At 35.4% G+C, this 17,270-nt stretch overlaps 1 long non-coding RNA gene and 1 pseudogene across 1 annotated transcript; both read right to left on the bottom strand.

Moving 5' to 3' along the window:
• Positions 1-2,889: 2,889 nt before the first annotated feature.
• LOC126787703 (pleiotropic drug resistance protein 2-like) lies at positions 2,890-9,936 on the bottom strand (annotated as a pseudogene).
• A 2,482-nt stretch (positions 9,937-12,418) lies between these two features.
• Positions 12,419-14,558, bottom strand: LOC126787708 (uncharacterized). Its single transcript, XR_007671258.1, has 4 exons — positions 14,193-14,558; positions 13,181-13,268; positions 12,812-12,944; positions 12,419-12,728 (listed from the first exon to the last, which is right to left on the bottom strand). It is a non-coding gene; the product is annotated as an uncharacterized LOC126787708 (long non-coding RNA).
• Between the last annotated feature and the right edge of the window lie 2,712 nt (positions 14,559-17,270).

Below are 17,270 nucleotides of genomic sequence, written 5' to 3'. Positions count from 1 at the left end.
CCAATGAACATAAACAGAAAAATCAAAACAAACATTTTTTAAATAGAGTAAAAGTTCTCGATAAAAATCTAGCTCAAACTCTCACTAAAGAATCCATTATTCTGAATGTACTCAAAAAAAAAAACTCGATTGTGTAATGATAAAACTAAAAAAGAATATTTACCAAAAATATATGATCCTTTCGTAAATGGACCCTATCGTGGACGAATCAAAAAATTGTTTTCACTTTCAATTAAAAATAAAAATGAAATTTATATACAAAATTATATAGAAAAGTTTTTGATATATAAGATTCATAGTATACTTCTTATTATTAATCGTCTAGAATTTGAACAGAAACTAAATCTATTTGATAGAAAAGCATGCGCAAAGCAAGTGTATTATTTATTGAACTTAATCAATGAATTTGCTTTAAAATCAACATCAAGTTTCAATTTTACAAGACCTTTTTTAGTTACTGAACATGAACAAGTAAGAATTGATTCAGAAGATAGAATCAAAATTCTAAAAGTTTTATTTGATACAGATACAACTCTTCCAAACGAGAAAACGATATATAAAGAATATATTGCACTAAAAGAAATACATAAAAAAATCCCTAGATGATCATACAAATTAATTAACGATTTGGAACAACAGGAGGGAGAAAACGAGGAAAGTGGGGTAGAGAACCATCAGATTCGCTCAAGAAAAGCAAAACGTGTAGTTATTTTTACTGATAACCAAGAGAATACTGATACTTATAGTAATACCCAAGAAACTAATAATACTGATCAAACAGACGAAGTGGCTTTGATACGTTATTCACAACAATCGGATTTTTGAAGTTGGTAATTGTTGCCATCACATCAGAAAACCTCGGGTTGAGGTAGCTCAAAATGGGGAAGCTGATGTGATCACATGACGGGGTATATTGGCTAGGATTATATGGGACAAAATTAAGATATCTGCTGCTCAACTGTGTAGGAGAACTAAGAGACCACGAACTACAAAACTTGTTTGTGAGACCGAGTTGCCCTGACCTGAAAAAGCTAGAGTTGGTCTTCTGCCAAATATCTGCGACTGCATGAGCTAAAGCAGTGTTGAACCTACCCAATCGTATCAAGATTGTGATCCCATAATACGAGATACATTACAAGATAGTAATGCGTTTCGACAGATGAGTCATCAGAATTGGCATATGAAGTACATTTCTCCAACTATTAGTGGCTGAAACGCTCTTGGACATATCCATGGCTACTTCTCACTTATGGTGGAACCAAGGACTGATTTCCCAGCCAATGGTTCAGTAGTTCCCATTCTCTAGCTTGCAACCCTATGTTGGAATTAATGTACTTTCTCCTTAACTGTAGTGTTCTGTTTATTTCTAGATTTCAACTTTAATCAGTCAGTACTCGGTAGTTGGTTGTAACTGCTAGCTAAGTCGATGATATATATTAGTCCCAATAAATCTTTAGTTCTCTAAAATAAAAATGTCTAGTGTCCTAAGCTGACTATATGTATGTAACCTCAATGTTGTTTTGCTTCTCAGTTCACCCTTGAATAATTTTTCTTTGAAGAAGGATGGCAGATGTTGAAATTAATACTTTCCTAGTGCAACTAGGAAACTGCTGAATGAAAAAGCTGATATGCCTTTACAGCTGGTTTTTACTGTTTTCTCCACTTCAATAACTAGATATTTTTTGTGTAATTTTAGTTTAAGTTACTACTTTTAAGATATCTTGTAGGTTAAAACTTTTACTTGCTCCTCTATATAAGGGTAGAGATGTTGTATATAAGGAAAAAAAAATCTAGATGGATTTGAAAAATAAGCTGCATAAGTTCAGCCTTCATTCAAGTCTATCATTTTCATTCTTTGCAAGATTGATTGTTTCATTTTAATTCGATCATATTCTGCTCAATAACATGATAGAGGCATCTAATTCTATTAGTACTTTGTTTTTTAGGATAATGAATAATTCATTAAGAAAGGAAACAGCCCAAAGAGGGATAAGTTACACAGTCAGCTCAACATAAAGAGAACAGACCGACTGAAAAACATGACAAAAAAAGAGAGAACAGCAGCTACACCACTCCCTCCGCCGACAACGGCGGTCACCAAACAGGCCAATAGCTATCAGAGCGGCTACTTCAAAAAATAAATGAGATTGTTATATGACTTCGATTGGGTTATAGCTATTAGAGTAAATGACATATATAAGCCTAACTGCTTCAATGGGGATGGTACAAATACAAAGCAAACACTACTAGGTTTGATATAAATTTTGATAATTCGAGGCATCAGGTCTGAAATTGCATTTGTTAAGGATATGCCCCGTAGAGGGCTAAACATCGTGATTGTTCACCTTGTACTTGGTTACCGTAGCCCTAAATTGCCACTTTGGGATCCAATTAGCCTAAAATGTCACTACATGCATTATTAGCCCCCACAAGGGTAATTCGGTAATTTCAGTAATCACACACTATTTGTCCCTATAAATAGGTCTCTCATCTCTATAACAAGGTAAGCCTTCACTCTTACCTCTTCTCCTACCTAACTCTACATGTTCATCTTTGTAGCTGACTAAGGCATCAGAGCGTTGAACGCTGAACAGCCTGGTCTTCACCCCGTAACGCCGTGTGCTCATGGTTTGCAAATGAACGGAGATGGAGCATTTTTCCGTGATAGTCAAGATTCTAGCCCTGCCGGAATCCTACAGTAACAACATTGTAATTGTTGCTTTTGTTTGATATTTTTGTGCTCTTATCATTTTTTGTAAGGAAGGATAAGATATATAGCTCCATTTTCTACATACAGATCAATGCTTGATATCTTAATTTAAGATAGTAAGACAAATGTCACTGTCAAAGCTTGTTTTATTGAATATCGACTGATAAGTATGAGCACAAAAGTTAACAAGGAATGAAGTCTTCCAGCCAATTAAAATTACTGCATATTATATGATACAAAGAAAACAAAGAATGATCATCAGAGTCCTTTTGACTCCGACTTGCTGCTATAACATCCCTGAACAGGTTGATTTGAAGCACAATGAGGTTGATTGATCGATCATCTCCTCTGGAAGTTAAGGTACTTGATACCATAAGCAAAGACAAAGAAGAAGATGAGGACCCAACCAACATGACCAGCAATAACTGGTCCGAGGAAATCATGGTCATAACCCCAAGTATCCTGAACGTACTGCTTTACGGTTTTATCTCCGCCAGTAGTTGAGAAACTCTTATCATCCCGATCACCGAATTGAGATCCAATGACACCGTAGATTGTCCAAGCGATTGGAGAACCCCAGTAGTACCACCTCCACCATATCGGGATTAGCTGCAAATTTGAGAATGAATATTGTCAGACTCAATGAAAAGTGTACGTTTTTCTCGATTTTACTTCATGTACTAAAGTAAAAGATATTACAAAATTTGTACTCCTTTCGAACATGTTTACTGTTAGAAATATTTCAAACTGTTAAAAATGCCACCTATTTTGATATATACTGAAAGAACATACAGACACTCCTATAGATATATATATATATATATATCAGTAAGGAAAATGAAAATGGCAACAATTTTCTTTAGCTGAAAAAGAAAGACGAAATAGAAAGTAAAACATACTGGTCTGGCTATGAGGAAACCGGAGAACAAATTCCAGAAATTCAAGAAGAAGGACATGACAATTGCAGCAATTTGAGTTCCGGGAGTTAGGGCGACCATCATCATCCCAAACATTGAGAACATTGTGAAGCACATGAATATGAAATAGTAGAAATACAGAATTTTCTCAACTTTAAATTCGTAGCCAATCATGAAAAATAGAAGAAGGCAGTAAACCAAGGTTTGTATGGCTACATAAATCGTCTCAATGGCAACCTGCATCACAAAAGTGGTCATAAATATTTAATAAATAGATAACATAGCAGAACTTATTTTTTTTTTCGTTTTGAGAATCAAGCAGAACTGAAATTTAGTGTTTGGCAAAACCGAATACTAGAGATGTTTAGGATCAAATACTTTACCTGAGCAAATGCATAAGGCAACTCTGAATACATTCCTGCTGCTCTTTCTCGGTAGAAAACTGTTCTCTCAATTGATATTACAGGTTGCACAGAACTCGCATTGCCCGCTCCAAGGAAAAGAACAGCAGAATAGGTTGCTCCCATTAAGTTAACCATATCTTGCTCTTTTTCCCTGTTGACAAATCAAATTCAAAATCATTGAAGTGAGAACATGGAGAAATTTACCAAAAGACGTGTTCCCAACATCTTTACGACATTTAAAAAAAATGTTGTAACCTGAAAAAAATTAAGAATGGAGACTACATTGTAAGAATAAGTTTAAGAACTTACAATTTGTTTCCTTTGTCCCAGAAGATGACACCAAAAATTATGCCAATGAGAGTTGTAGTGAAAAACCTAATGGCATTGTAGCGCGAGTTCCTCCAGTATGACCAGTGTTGTTTCCAAAAGCAAGCCTTGCATTGAGTTGGAAAGCTTTGCGAGTACTTGGTGGGGAAGTAAAGGTCCTTCGAACCTGGGAGTGGAGTGCTCAATTCTTTGATAAGTTCTTGAACGCTCCTAAACAAGCGACCATAAATATTAAGAACACATATGAGATGCGGAATAGAGTACGTAGAAAATAAAAATAATACATCAATCTACACACCTGTACAGCTCAGAGTTTGCATATACTTCAGCAAAATCAATTTTATTTTGAGCCTCAACTGCAGCAGAGCTGACCTCTAACATCCATGTAGCAGGGTTGTAGCCGTCTTTGATCTTTGGAACACCTGGAATGGCCTGGAACAAGATTTTGATATAGTAAATATTATAATCTATCCGATCATATTATTTCATTAAGGGTTATCCAATCATTATAAAACGATAGTCAAACAATCGACAATGCAGCAGCAAAATAACTCCCAAGAACAAAATTTAAACTGAATACAATAGGTAAAGTCAAGTATAAATTTACTTCAAAATATTCAACAAGCTTGTGAGACCGGTCACCAAGGGGTCCAGCATAAATCACTTGGCCTCCTCTTTTCATCAAGAAAAGCTGCAAGGTTAAAGAAAATCAAGGTGAAATATGGAACATGGGATAGTGAACAGTGCGAGATTGACATATTAATTTGAATAAATAATAATACCTCATCAAAAGCTTCAAAAATGTCAATGCTAGGTTGGTGAATTGTGCAGACAACAGTTCTTCCGGTATCGACTGTGTTTCTCACAGTACGCATAACAATTGCAGCTGCTCTAGCATCAAGCCCAGAAGTTGGCTCATCCATAAAGATAATGGAAGGATTAGCAACCAGTTCTACCGCAATGGTCAGCCTCTTTCTTTGTTCAGTTGAAAGTCCATCAACTCCTGGAAGTCCGACTATAGCATCCCTCAAGGGGTTCAGCTCCACCAAGTCCATAACTTCATCAACAAACATCTATAGCCAAGAAAATCAGTATCAACTACATCGCAGTCTCCAACAAGTCCATAGCTTATATTAATGCTTTACTAAATGACCTACCTTTCGTTTGCTTTTGTCGACATCCTTAGCAAGACGTAGCCATGCAGAGTATAGCAGAGATTCATACACAGTAACATACGGTGAATGAATGTCGTTCTGTTCACAATAACCGCTGACCCGAGCAAATGTGCTTTGGTTTTTGGGGTATCCTGAGATGCTAATACTTCCTTCTATATATCCACCCGTCTTTCTTCCAGCTAAGACATCCATCAGAGTAGTTTTTCCAGCACCACTAACACCAACCAATGCAGTGAGAATCCCTGGCCTGAATGCCCCATTAACGTCTCTTAGTAGTTGCAGTCGCTCCTCTTCGATACCTTGGGACCTCATTTCCTGATAATGAAGAAAATTTTAACGATTAAGAAATACAATATTGCATATTTTCTGTAGTGGCTAAAGTCCTTATAATTTGAGGCATATATTAAACTTTGATTTTAACCATTTATACTTTTGAATTCTATTTTCTTCTATACAGGTTATCTCACTGATTTCCGGAGATTCAAAGACTGCTTGAGATATAAAGAAATCAGTGTGACTTACTGCGGGCATATCCACATAGTAGTTAACATGGCTGAAAGCGAGTGAAAGGGGCTGGAAGGGCAACACCATTCCTCGCTTGGCTTGTACGTTTGAACTTCCTTCTGCATTTCTCACTTGCATATCAATACCTGTAGGAAGTATGCAATCAGCCACAATTATATTACAGCGATAATAGGATCCAAGTTAAGTTATACACAAGATATATAGTATTCCAACCTTCTGTCAATTGTGGCCTCCTCTTCGTTTCAGAATCATCCTCTCCCAGAAGAGTTTTGTTCTCAACAAGAGCTAAAATGAGTAGTACAGAGAACAAATAGTCAACAATTGAATCCATTATCATGACAATAGATAAATGATGAAAGAAACTTGTTGCTTACGGTTCAAGTAGGTTAGTGCTGCAATGAATAGAAGATTGAACAGAATAGAAAACGCGTAAAGTGCACCAATACAAATCCAAAACCAATATTCTTCAGTGTACAGGCCTCTTTGTTTGAGAAGGGCCTTTCCAACAGTGGGCTGAGTGGAGTTGATTGGTGACTGTTCCAGGGATAAAAATTGTGTCGTTAACTTGAGAACATGAACTGTAGGTTCTTATTATTAATGTGTAGGAGGATATCAATTGAGATTTAAGATAACTTACGCCGCCCCATCTGTTATCAAGAAATTCATTAATAGCAATTGCATTTTGTCCATACATCATAGGTGAGATATAGTAACCCCATATCATCCAATCTTCGATATCATCTGCACATCAAGATGAGAATAGTTAAAAACCTTACATTAGAACCTTACATTTTTCGAAGATTAATAACAGTCTAATTGTTACAAGCATATTCAAAGGAAATGAGGCTCACCTTTCGCAACAATATAACCTCCTAGGACAAATACCATTAGCAGTGTAAATGAACCTAGTGTGTGAGCAACTACATCTGTTCTTCCAAGAGCTGCAATGAAACGGAAGAGGGAGAGTGCCATCTGACTTATGCAAAAAAAGGCCAACAACTGTTTGAAGAACCTAAACATATTGAACATATTGTCAGATCGAAAAACAACCAATAGTTTATAATCTAAACAAAATATCCAGTGATATAGAGAACATCTGTAGATACTAATAATAGAATAACCCTTACATACCTGCTAGCATCAGGAGCATATCCTATAGTGTAATAAGTAAAAACGATCCATATCACAGACTCCACCACTGAAATTAAAATTCTGGTCACCCAGATGGGCAAGGCAAAAGCCCATCCTGGATAGAACAAGGAATCCCTCTGTCTGAAGAAAACTGGAAGCCGGTGAACTGTCATTGCAAGCTCTGTCAGTCCATTGAACATAATGTTAAGAAGACCGAAGAACAGCGCCCCCCAATATTTTGGTGACTCGTGTTGTGTCCCAGGTTTCATTTCTGTTCTGAAGAATACAGTCATAGAAATTATAGCCATGATGGCAATCTGTGTAGTTTTGAATACATACACAAAAGAGTTCCGCTTCATTAACAGGATTTCCCTTGAAAAGCATGCCTTGAAGAGCTCCATTTTGGATAATCCATACTTTTCTGTAACCAAAGCAGCAGGATGGGTGTTTCTTTTGTCATACGGAACTCTTAATTCTTCCCCAATCCTTTGACCAACATGGAATGTGCTGAACGCCTTAACAAAATCATCTACTGTGACTAGTCTGTAAGGTTGGTTCCTCTTAAACCAGTATTGTTCTTGGTCCTTCTTTGAAGTCACTTCTTGCAAGAAGTCTGCAACACCTTTTCTCTCAGGGCATTTGAAACCCATATATTCAAAGAACTCGAGGACATTCTGACGCGGACCTTGATAAACAATCCGACCCTCCGAGAGAAGGATAATATCATCAAAAAGATCATATGTCTCAGGTGCAGGCTGCAAGAGAGCAATGACCATTGACACGTCCAGGATGTGAACCATCTGTCTCATGTATCTGACGATCTGGAAAGTTGTGGAACTGTCCAAGCCAGTTGATATTTCATCCATGAAAAATGCTTTTGCAGGTCCAACCAACATTTCTCCTGCATTCAGTGAAAACAAATTCGAGTTATTATTGCAGAATAGGTTTGCACATTTATTTTCATTCAACAATTTACTAGCAAGCAAATAGATTCTAATCTCTATACATTTTCTCACATATCTAAAGAAAGATCAGAAAGCATAATTATCATGGAACCATGGTCACATACCAGTTGTGACACGCTTTTTTTGCCCACCAGATATTCCCCTTCTCATGTTGTCACCCACCATAATATCAGCACAGATGTCTAATCCCAGTAACTGTTAAAAGAAACCAAAATAATGAGGCTCGCTTGCTCAATGTATACACCAGAGGAAATCATGATAATGTCTTAGGATATAGGAATGAATCAACAGACCTTGAGAACATAATCTGTAATCAAACTTGTTTCCTGGCCTGCCACAGCTGTGGCTTTCATGTATGCATCAATCTCTGGATCTGGCTTAATACCTGCATCTTTCTCCCGTCTAGACAACTCTGCTAGTATATCATACCGCGTTCCAACTCCAAGGCAACGTCCGGAGAAATCAAATGTTTCACGAACTGTCATCTCACCATAATGAAGATCATGCTGGCTAATATAAGCCGAGGTTCTCTGAGGTACAAATTCTTTAAATTCATGGCCACAGTAAGTAACTTTCCCATTTATCTGTTTAGAAGCACAAGTTGTCAATAGAGATGCAAACAAGAAATGTAGACACATCAAACACAGTTTAGATAAATTGGTAAAAGTTGAGTAACAACGAATTACCCTAATATCCCTATCAGATTTGCCAGAAAGTGCTTTTAGCAAAGTTGTTTTTCCTGACCCCGGAGGACCAAGAAGAAGTGTCATCCTGAAAACAACAAAACAACAAGCTCATGGATGGAGCACCCAAACTAAACCAACAGCATTAAACTTTTAAATTTAGGCTATGAATCAACAAGCTCTACAAGTCTTCATCCTTAGAGATTTCTTTCACGAACTAATATGTGAAGTTTATACATACAAGTATATAACAGTACAATTCCAGCCAAGAGATTATTTATATTTGACATGTTCATATGCATACCTTGCAGGTTTGATAATACCACTAACATCTTGTAGGATCTTAACAACTCTTTTCTTCGATGGTGAAAGTCCAACTAGTCCCAGTAATCCCTAATCACATCAACAGTAATTTAGATATTCAGAAAAGGCACAGAAGACAAAGTTATGAAGAAGTACACTTAACAACTGGGAAATGTCTTTGCGATACCTCTAATGCGTTCAAGGCGGAATTCAAAAGAGTCGGAAGTGCTCTGGTGCCTACAAACGCATCTCCCTCTATTACCAAATTCTGGAATCTGACCTCAACTTTAGGAATATCAATTCCAACCCTATTCCCCAAATCATCATACAGCAAAAAAATTAGACAACAAATAAATCACTTGGAGACCATTAAAGCCAAGAAAAATACATCTAATATGTAAGTAACATTCAAATAACTTCAAAATTCAATTTACCTGTCATTTCTGGCTCTGAGCTTCTTCAAGAACTTCTCATTGTCCTCCTCAATAATCTTAAGCATGTTCTCCATCAACTGCTTCTTCTCAGAATCCCCAAGATTGGTAATGTCAACTTCCTCAGCCACAACTCTCCCATTGCTCATAACATTCCTCAACATCCCTTTCCTCAGCCGATCATAAGTCGGCAACCTCTCTATGGCGGCCCACTTGAGCTCCTCCTCCTCATCCAGCGTCTCCCTCAGGCTCGTCTGAAACACGTCCGGCTGGTTCCACAATTCTCGCACACTCGTCGACCGCCAGCTCCCCCGGCTGCTCGACTGCTGCGATAGGTCATCTCCCGCTATCGCTGCCGCCGCCATTATTTTGGCGGGAAGAAAATCAACTGGCGGGAAAGTTGGTGCACCCAAAATGACCAAAGTGATCAAACCTCAAACTTGGGGCTTCTCAACTTGAATGTAAATCAGTTTTGATCGGCTCAAAGCTCCAAAGAGTTTGGATGAGGAATGAGAAGAGGACGTGTTGTTGTGATGAGAAGAGAAGGGTGTGGTTTATATAGAGAAATGGAACAATGGAGGGGGCCATGAAGCGGGAGTACAACTGTATCAATGGTTTTGAAAACTCTCGTGTTGCAGAAAGTCTGGGAGAATAGTATTCAGTTGAGAATAATTAGTTATTCAAAACTCAAGTGTGACTTTGGTAGAACTTAATTGGAAACTTCAAATTCCCGCCAGGTAATTGGGGATTTTTCATTTTTCCTTTTTTTTTTGATACTTGGAATCTTAGGATTCTTAGCCAGGAAAGTATGTGGATACTTATGGTTAATTATGTAACATAATTATGCACATAATTGACACATTGGATTACAACATGTGAGCCTCTAAACCCCGTTAGTCCAAGGTTTTCCGTCGTCTAAGACATCTGAGAGAGTCGGTTCTCGCATTATAAGTCTCGTACGATCCAAGCGGGCCTTGTCATCCAGCCAACGGCCAACCTAATTGGTTTCTTGATCAAAACTGACGTACATGAGAAAAGTCATACATAGTATGCCAAACTTGTTTCGTTAACTCCTTAAGAAAAAAAAAGGTGATAGTAATTATTGGTTAACAAACATTGAAAGATTGTTAGGTTCACGAGTGAGTTTTTAGATTTAACTAAAGTCATTTGAACTTTACGGTTAAAATGAGTCTAGTTTCTCAATCTCATTTTCTACCATGTTGGTTATTCTTAATTATACTCTCGAATTTGAAGCCAAACTTCTGATCAAATCGTATCATTTGCTGACTTATTGAGGGCTTACAGTTTGAAAAATAGGACCTCCATCATGTTAAATTTAACGCCATTTCATATTTTGGATATTATGTGAGAGTACAAGGACTAACAATCTAACCAAACTAATTTTAGCATTAACGTTCAATGCACTTAACAAAATTTAATCTTATTCAAATGATATTTATCAAATTTTAAGAAACAATTTTATTCAAAATTGTAGAAAATGAGATGAAAAAATTTTGAAAGCAAACTTTTCAAGCTTCTAGAAAGTGGTTGAAGAGTGTATATCGGAGATATTGAAAAGTTTTAGAGAAACTTCATGTTACTATTGATATTAACTATGTTGATATATGACTTGATGTTATCTAGAAGACTAAACATGTGTTTAATATCTGTACCTTAACAGATTTTGGAAAAAGGAACGAGATAGAAGATGAGGAGGGGAATCGAGAGAGAAGTCAGATGTGTATTTGATTGAACGGAGTTGAAACCCCAAAGTACACACTAAAACAGTAAAACTTCAACAAAAGGAAGGAAAATCACGAAGAAGTTCATTTTAGAACTTCATCATTTTAGATTCAAAATTGTATTTTCCCCTAGTATTTTGGTCGTAAAGTGTAATAAAAGGGTCATCTACGGTATATTAATTATATTATCATACGTACCTAGTTTAGTTTTTTATATAACTAATTGAACACAATTGACAATTTATCTGAATTAAATTTATTATGGACAATAGAATAACAAAATGTATTCAATCTATTTGTTTACATAATTAAACATTTAAACTACGGATCGGCATTTTTTGTTGATAAACTTGTAAAAATATCATAGGCCGGTGAAGTAATTACGACTAACAAATAGCTTCCCAAAAATCACTATAATCACCTCATTCACAACAAATGTGTTTTAAATTTGTAAATGAGAGTATCATATACATGTGGGTAACTAATTAAGAGTGGTTCCATGGTTCCAATAAGAGACCCTTTATTCTTCTCTAATTTCTTACGAAGTAGAAAATGCATAAAACTTTTATAAAAATCAATGTAAGGACACATAAACAGGAAGAGTTTGAAAAGAAGCTCTCATAAACATACTATTTCTGTAAACTAAAAGAAGAGAAGTTGTAAAGGAATTTTCTACTGAAAATTAGAGAAACCCTCAAAATAGAAGACTCATTTTAAGATAAACTCATACCTTTAATTACACCCAATTTTGTATTTTAAACCTTCTATATAAATTATATGTTTGTAATTAATATTTTTACCAGGTATAATTTGCCTCACTACTAGAATTTACCCCTTTGGTGACAAACCACTTTTGTCACTCATTCTGAAAATTTCGTGACCAAACGGTATGGGTGACGCAAAAAGTTTGTCACCATTTTCATCACCTATAGTGCGTGACCCATTCCAATAGGTGACGAAATCCTAAGTTCGTCCCTAAATTATGTTTGCTGACAAAAAAAATTGCGACCCAATCCCTCTGATTTTGTCACCTTTTTTTTTTCTTTTTTTTCTTTGATACCTCTCAAGGCCATACAACAATTAACCAGAATACACCAAAAGTGTAAATAAAAAATGATCAGACATATATAGATAATTATCATCGAGTACTTGACAAGAGTTCTCATTGCAAAAATGAATTGCTTAATGAAGATCGTAGCCAATACAAACTAATCCAGGGACATGAAGATCCTAATACAAACTAAGAGTGTAAGAGGGCATCACTCTGAATCTAGCTGCTACCTTCATAATCTCTTCTAAAAGAATGCCTCGATTAACAGACTTCTGCTTCATCTTGTCCAACTCTTTCCTTCAATCAGAATTTTCCTACAAGAATTCCACAAGTCCGGCAATCTCTTCACGTTGAGCATATCTCCCTGTAGACACAACCACAACAATGACATTACTTCAATTACAAAATGATTCTAACAAATATCAAGTAGCACTTCCTCAAGCTCACCTATTGGGGATGGTGTCAACCCCTAGCTCAGTAGTCATATCTGATGCAATACAACCTAGGGCAATAGCACTATGGTTGGCTTCTCCCACATTGCAAACCAGACCAACAAACAAGCTATATTGATGACACTTCCCTGCATAATCACCACACAACTTAGATGACTCAACACATACAGAAACAAGATTCTCAGTATCCTATGACAGCTCATTCCAAAATTATATGATTTATATCTACCCATTGATTTTTAAAGCAATCAAACAGTAAGCATATGCCAATTACAGTTGAAGCCATATATTGAATGATAAACTTATGTAGCACAATTGGAGCATTATGATAACTAGTAAAGCAAAACAGCAATACAAATCTTACCTTCATAGCAAGGAAAATTACAGCATCAACTGTACCTTCTGCATATATTGATCTACCACAAACCATATGCTGAACCTCATAAGAAACACTGCAAAAGAAACTAAAATATACATGTCAAAACTAATAACCAATTCAATGAACCGAAAATGTACAACTTAAAAGCCGGTCTTTCAGCATTTTGGCAATGTGCAAAAGACAAGCCAGTGCAGCATGTATTATGAACTACTGCTTCAATGAAATTGAGCTTAAATTAATATACAGGAAATCAGAACAAACCAAAGCCAGCACGACATCAATCTTCATAAGCTTGAAGCATTTTACCATGAAAATTATTGACGGTATTACTAGCAGAGTATCAGCAGTACTAATTAGATACCACGTGTACGATATAACTACATATATGGATGATGCACAGAAATATCTCATTTTTTTCAATCCATTTTTATTGTTTCCTAATTATAAATATAGACATGTATAAATTGCATGTACTAATCTAACCAATGCAATGTAATATGAGATTAAATAAATCCTACAGTTAGAATCACTGGCCAATTTTGATCAATTAATATTCTACACTGGGAACTTAATACTGAAGAATATGAGAATTGATCTCCTTCTCATCCTCATCCTCATCGAGCTTAGCTAGTGCATGCCCAGCATTTCAGCCTTCTTCCAGTTCAGTTAGCTTATGATGGTCTTCTCTATATTTGAATATGGTAATAGTAAAACCAAAAACCCCATCGAACCTCAAGTTTCTGGGAAAAACTTATTATCAATTCAGGTCCTGAAAACCCTAAAAATCAATGCACCCATCCAATTTCAACCGATACAAATAAAAAGCCTCCAAATTGAGAATCTAAACAAGTAATTGATATGATTCAAAGCTTCATACCAATCAATTACATACGAAATCACACACAAGGATGAGTCTTTTTTACAGATTAAGATTCTTTTCTGAAGCAAAGTAAAGGAAACGAGAGATGTGTGAGGGAATAAGGGAGAGAGAACGAACCAGAAGCAATCGCCACTTTTGGGTCGCGGTGAAGAGCCGGAGGTGAGGGAGGTTGGGACTCAAAGTGAGCATCATGACGTTATCGTGGACGGAGGAGGAGGCGATGGGCGAGGAACCCTTGCTGGTCCCACACGACGGAGCAGAACAGTCACTTTGCAACGCTGCCGAATTGGGGATTTCACGAATCATTCCACCTAAAATTGCAGAAATTGAGAGGGTGAGAGTGAAAGAGTAAACGAGATCGAAACTAAAAGGATTAATGGGTTGAGAGAGAGAGAGAGAGAGAGATCTAGGTTTTAAGTTGGGGGTCTGTGGAAGGCAGTGTGGTTTGGTGGTGGTAGAGATAAGGTTAAGTGAAATCCAGTGTGTAATCGAAACTATTAGACAAATTCGACTTGCGAAATCCTGGGTGACGAACTAACAAAGTTTGTGACTATTTTCGATTTTGGGTGACAATTTGAAGTTTGTGACCTATACTTCGTGACTAAAGGGGTAATTTGTTGTAGTGCCTTTTAGCTTCTTTTTAGCATCTTTTTATTAGAATTTGAAAATTTTAACTAAACTTAAATCTTATTAACTCTATTTCAATCAATTTCATCCATTAATTTATCATAATTTGATGACTTGAGCATATATATATATACTCATTACAAAACTATCTATTTATAACAAAAGTTTGTAGTTCTTGATCTATTTAGTAGGTATTTTCCTTCCAATATTGTATGATTGAGAGATTTGATATAAAGACGGAGATATATTTTTTGAAGAAATAATGAGGCTGACTATGTATATAGTACTTTTTACCATTTTTCTGAGTGATAGTTAAGGATTTGAGAAAAAGTTTTGAATAATACAAGACATATCATGGATTTTCACGAACGTGTTTACATTTTGTGTTTCTTATCATAAGGTACACATCTTGTTATTAGATTATTTTATCTAATATATATAGGTATATATTGTCATCTTTTAAACAAATCTCTAGTATAGTTTACTAATAAATCACACAACTATGTGAGATATCTAAACTAATTTACATTTTAATAAGATATTGAGAAAAACTCAAATGATTAGAGTTACCTTTTGAATAAATAACTTACATATATAGTAGAAATATGTAACTTACTTATATAGTAAAAATAGATAACTTACTAATTTAATATAGTATAATATAACATACCTACATGGATGACTAACGTACAAAGTTGAAACAAGTTATTTTCAAAACTAACTTACCTATATAGTATGACTATTTAAAATAACTTACATATATAGTAGGACTAATTAAATAATATACCTATATGGCATAATTAAATAATTTACCTATATAGTAGGTTTAATTAAATAATATACTTATATGGTAAAATTAAATAACTTACCTATATATTAGGTTTAATTAATATACCTATATGGTAGAATAACTTATCTATATGGTAGGTTTAATTAAATAATATACTTATATTATAGAAACATTTTTAACTACAAAAGAATACATAACAACTCATTTAACTTTGGTTTCCAAATCTAGATTGCATGACTTTGGCACAATTAATAATTGCATTAAGGCTACGAATTACAAATTTGTGATTAATATTTATTTTAATGTAATAATTTTTTATTATGAAATGGATTAAGTTAATGATTAGTAAATTAGGTAGGTTACAAATTTGACCCAGTGACAAGTTTTGTAATTTTGAGAAAATACATGTTTTAATATTAATCGTACATGACAACTTTTAGGTGTAAATTGAAATGAAAAAAAAGATGGGTTTAATTGAAACTCTCTTCTTCCAATTGGGTGTAAATTGAATTGCCCCAAATTTCTAACAAGCTTAACAACTTTCTACCATATTTCACGGCCGGCTGTTAGTCTTCATTTCCAATTAAAATCTAACAAGTTAAGAGCACTATCTGAATGATCGTGGATACGTAGTTGTAAAGGAAATTTCTGGGGATAGAAAAGTTATTCGGATCGTTAAAGTTCAAAACAAACTAATCAAAATTCTGGAAAGTACGTGGGTAGAAAAGTCTGGTCTTGTAAACTGTAGAGAAGTTGAAACATTTCGAGTAAATTCATGATACTACGTAGTACGTACTAGATGACTATTGATGATGTTAACTGGAAGAATAGACACAACCTATACGTAACCTAATCTAAGTTTGAAAAGTAGAACAGAACATGTGATATAAAAGATGAGAATGGGGATTGAGAGCGCGTGTAATTAGGTGTTGTTGTGACAATTAAAATGAAAGTACTGGGATTATCCTATGCAATGGAAGAACCAAAAATTCGAGGTTAGTCATGAGTTCCGAGAATTTTACTGTATTAATTTTGGAGTAATTTCGTAAAATCTGAAATTGCTGAACAGTAAAATATTATTACTGTTTCGGCATTTAAGGTTTACGTAACGATTCTAAATTCTTTTCTTATCTTTTCAAGGTGATCGATAATTCAAGAAAATGAATTACATTCGGAGTTGTAGAATTACGCTTGAGATTATAAGGTGAGTAAAACCTCACATTTACGAATCTACCATTGCGGAGATTCGGGATTATGCTGAATTGTAAAGAATGAAATATGATATGTATATGATATAGTAGAATATATATTTGTATAAATGGTAAATAAGTACATATATATAATTTGTTATATTATATACTATCATGATTTCGTTGTGAATATGTTCAATTGGTGATGAGATTTTTATATATCGAGCATGTGAATTGATTGTACAATATGACATGATGATTATTGTACATGGTTTTAACATTGAGTTTTGTTAAAACGTGTTTGTCTTCGGACGTGTTTTATGTCTTCGGACGAGTTTATGTCTTCGAACGTGTTTTATGTCTTCAGACCAGTCTTCGGATGTGTTTGGCATGTCAGAACCTAGCCTTTGGCCGGGCGAAAGTTACGATTCAGTTAGAGCTCTAGTCTGTCTGCCGGGGTACTGCATATGAGGTAACAGATGAGTTATCGGCTTATGAGAACCCATATATTTTTGATATTGGATGACTGATGGTTATCCAATGTCGGCGGCGTACTACATGAGGGGTAGAGAGGTGTACCAGCGCTCA

This window comes from Argentina anserina, chromosome 3, assembly GCF_933775445.1.
Source record: "Argentina anserina chromosome 3, drPotAnse1.1, whole genome shotgun sequence".
NCBI lineage: Eukaryota > Viridiplantae > Streptophyta > Magnoliopsida > Rosales > Rosaceae > Argentina > Argentina anserina.
This window is presented reverse-complemented; position numbering and strand designations above follow the sequence as displayed.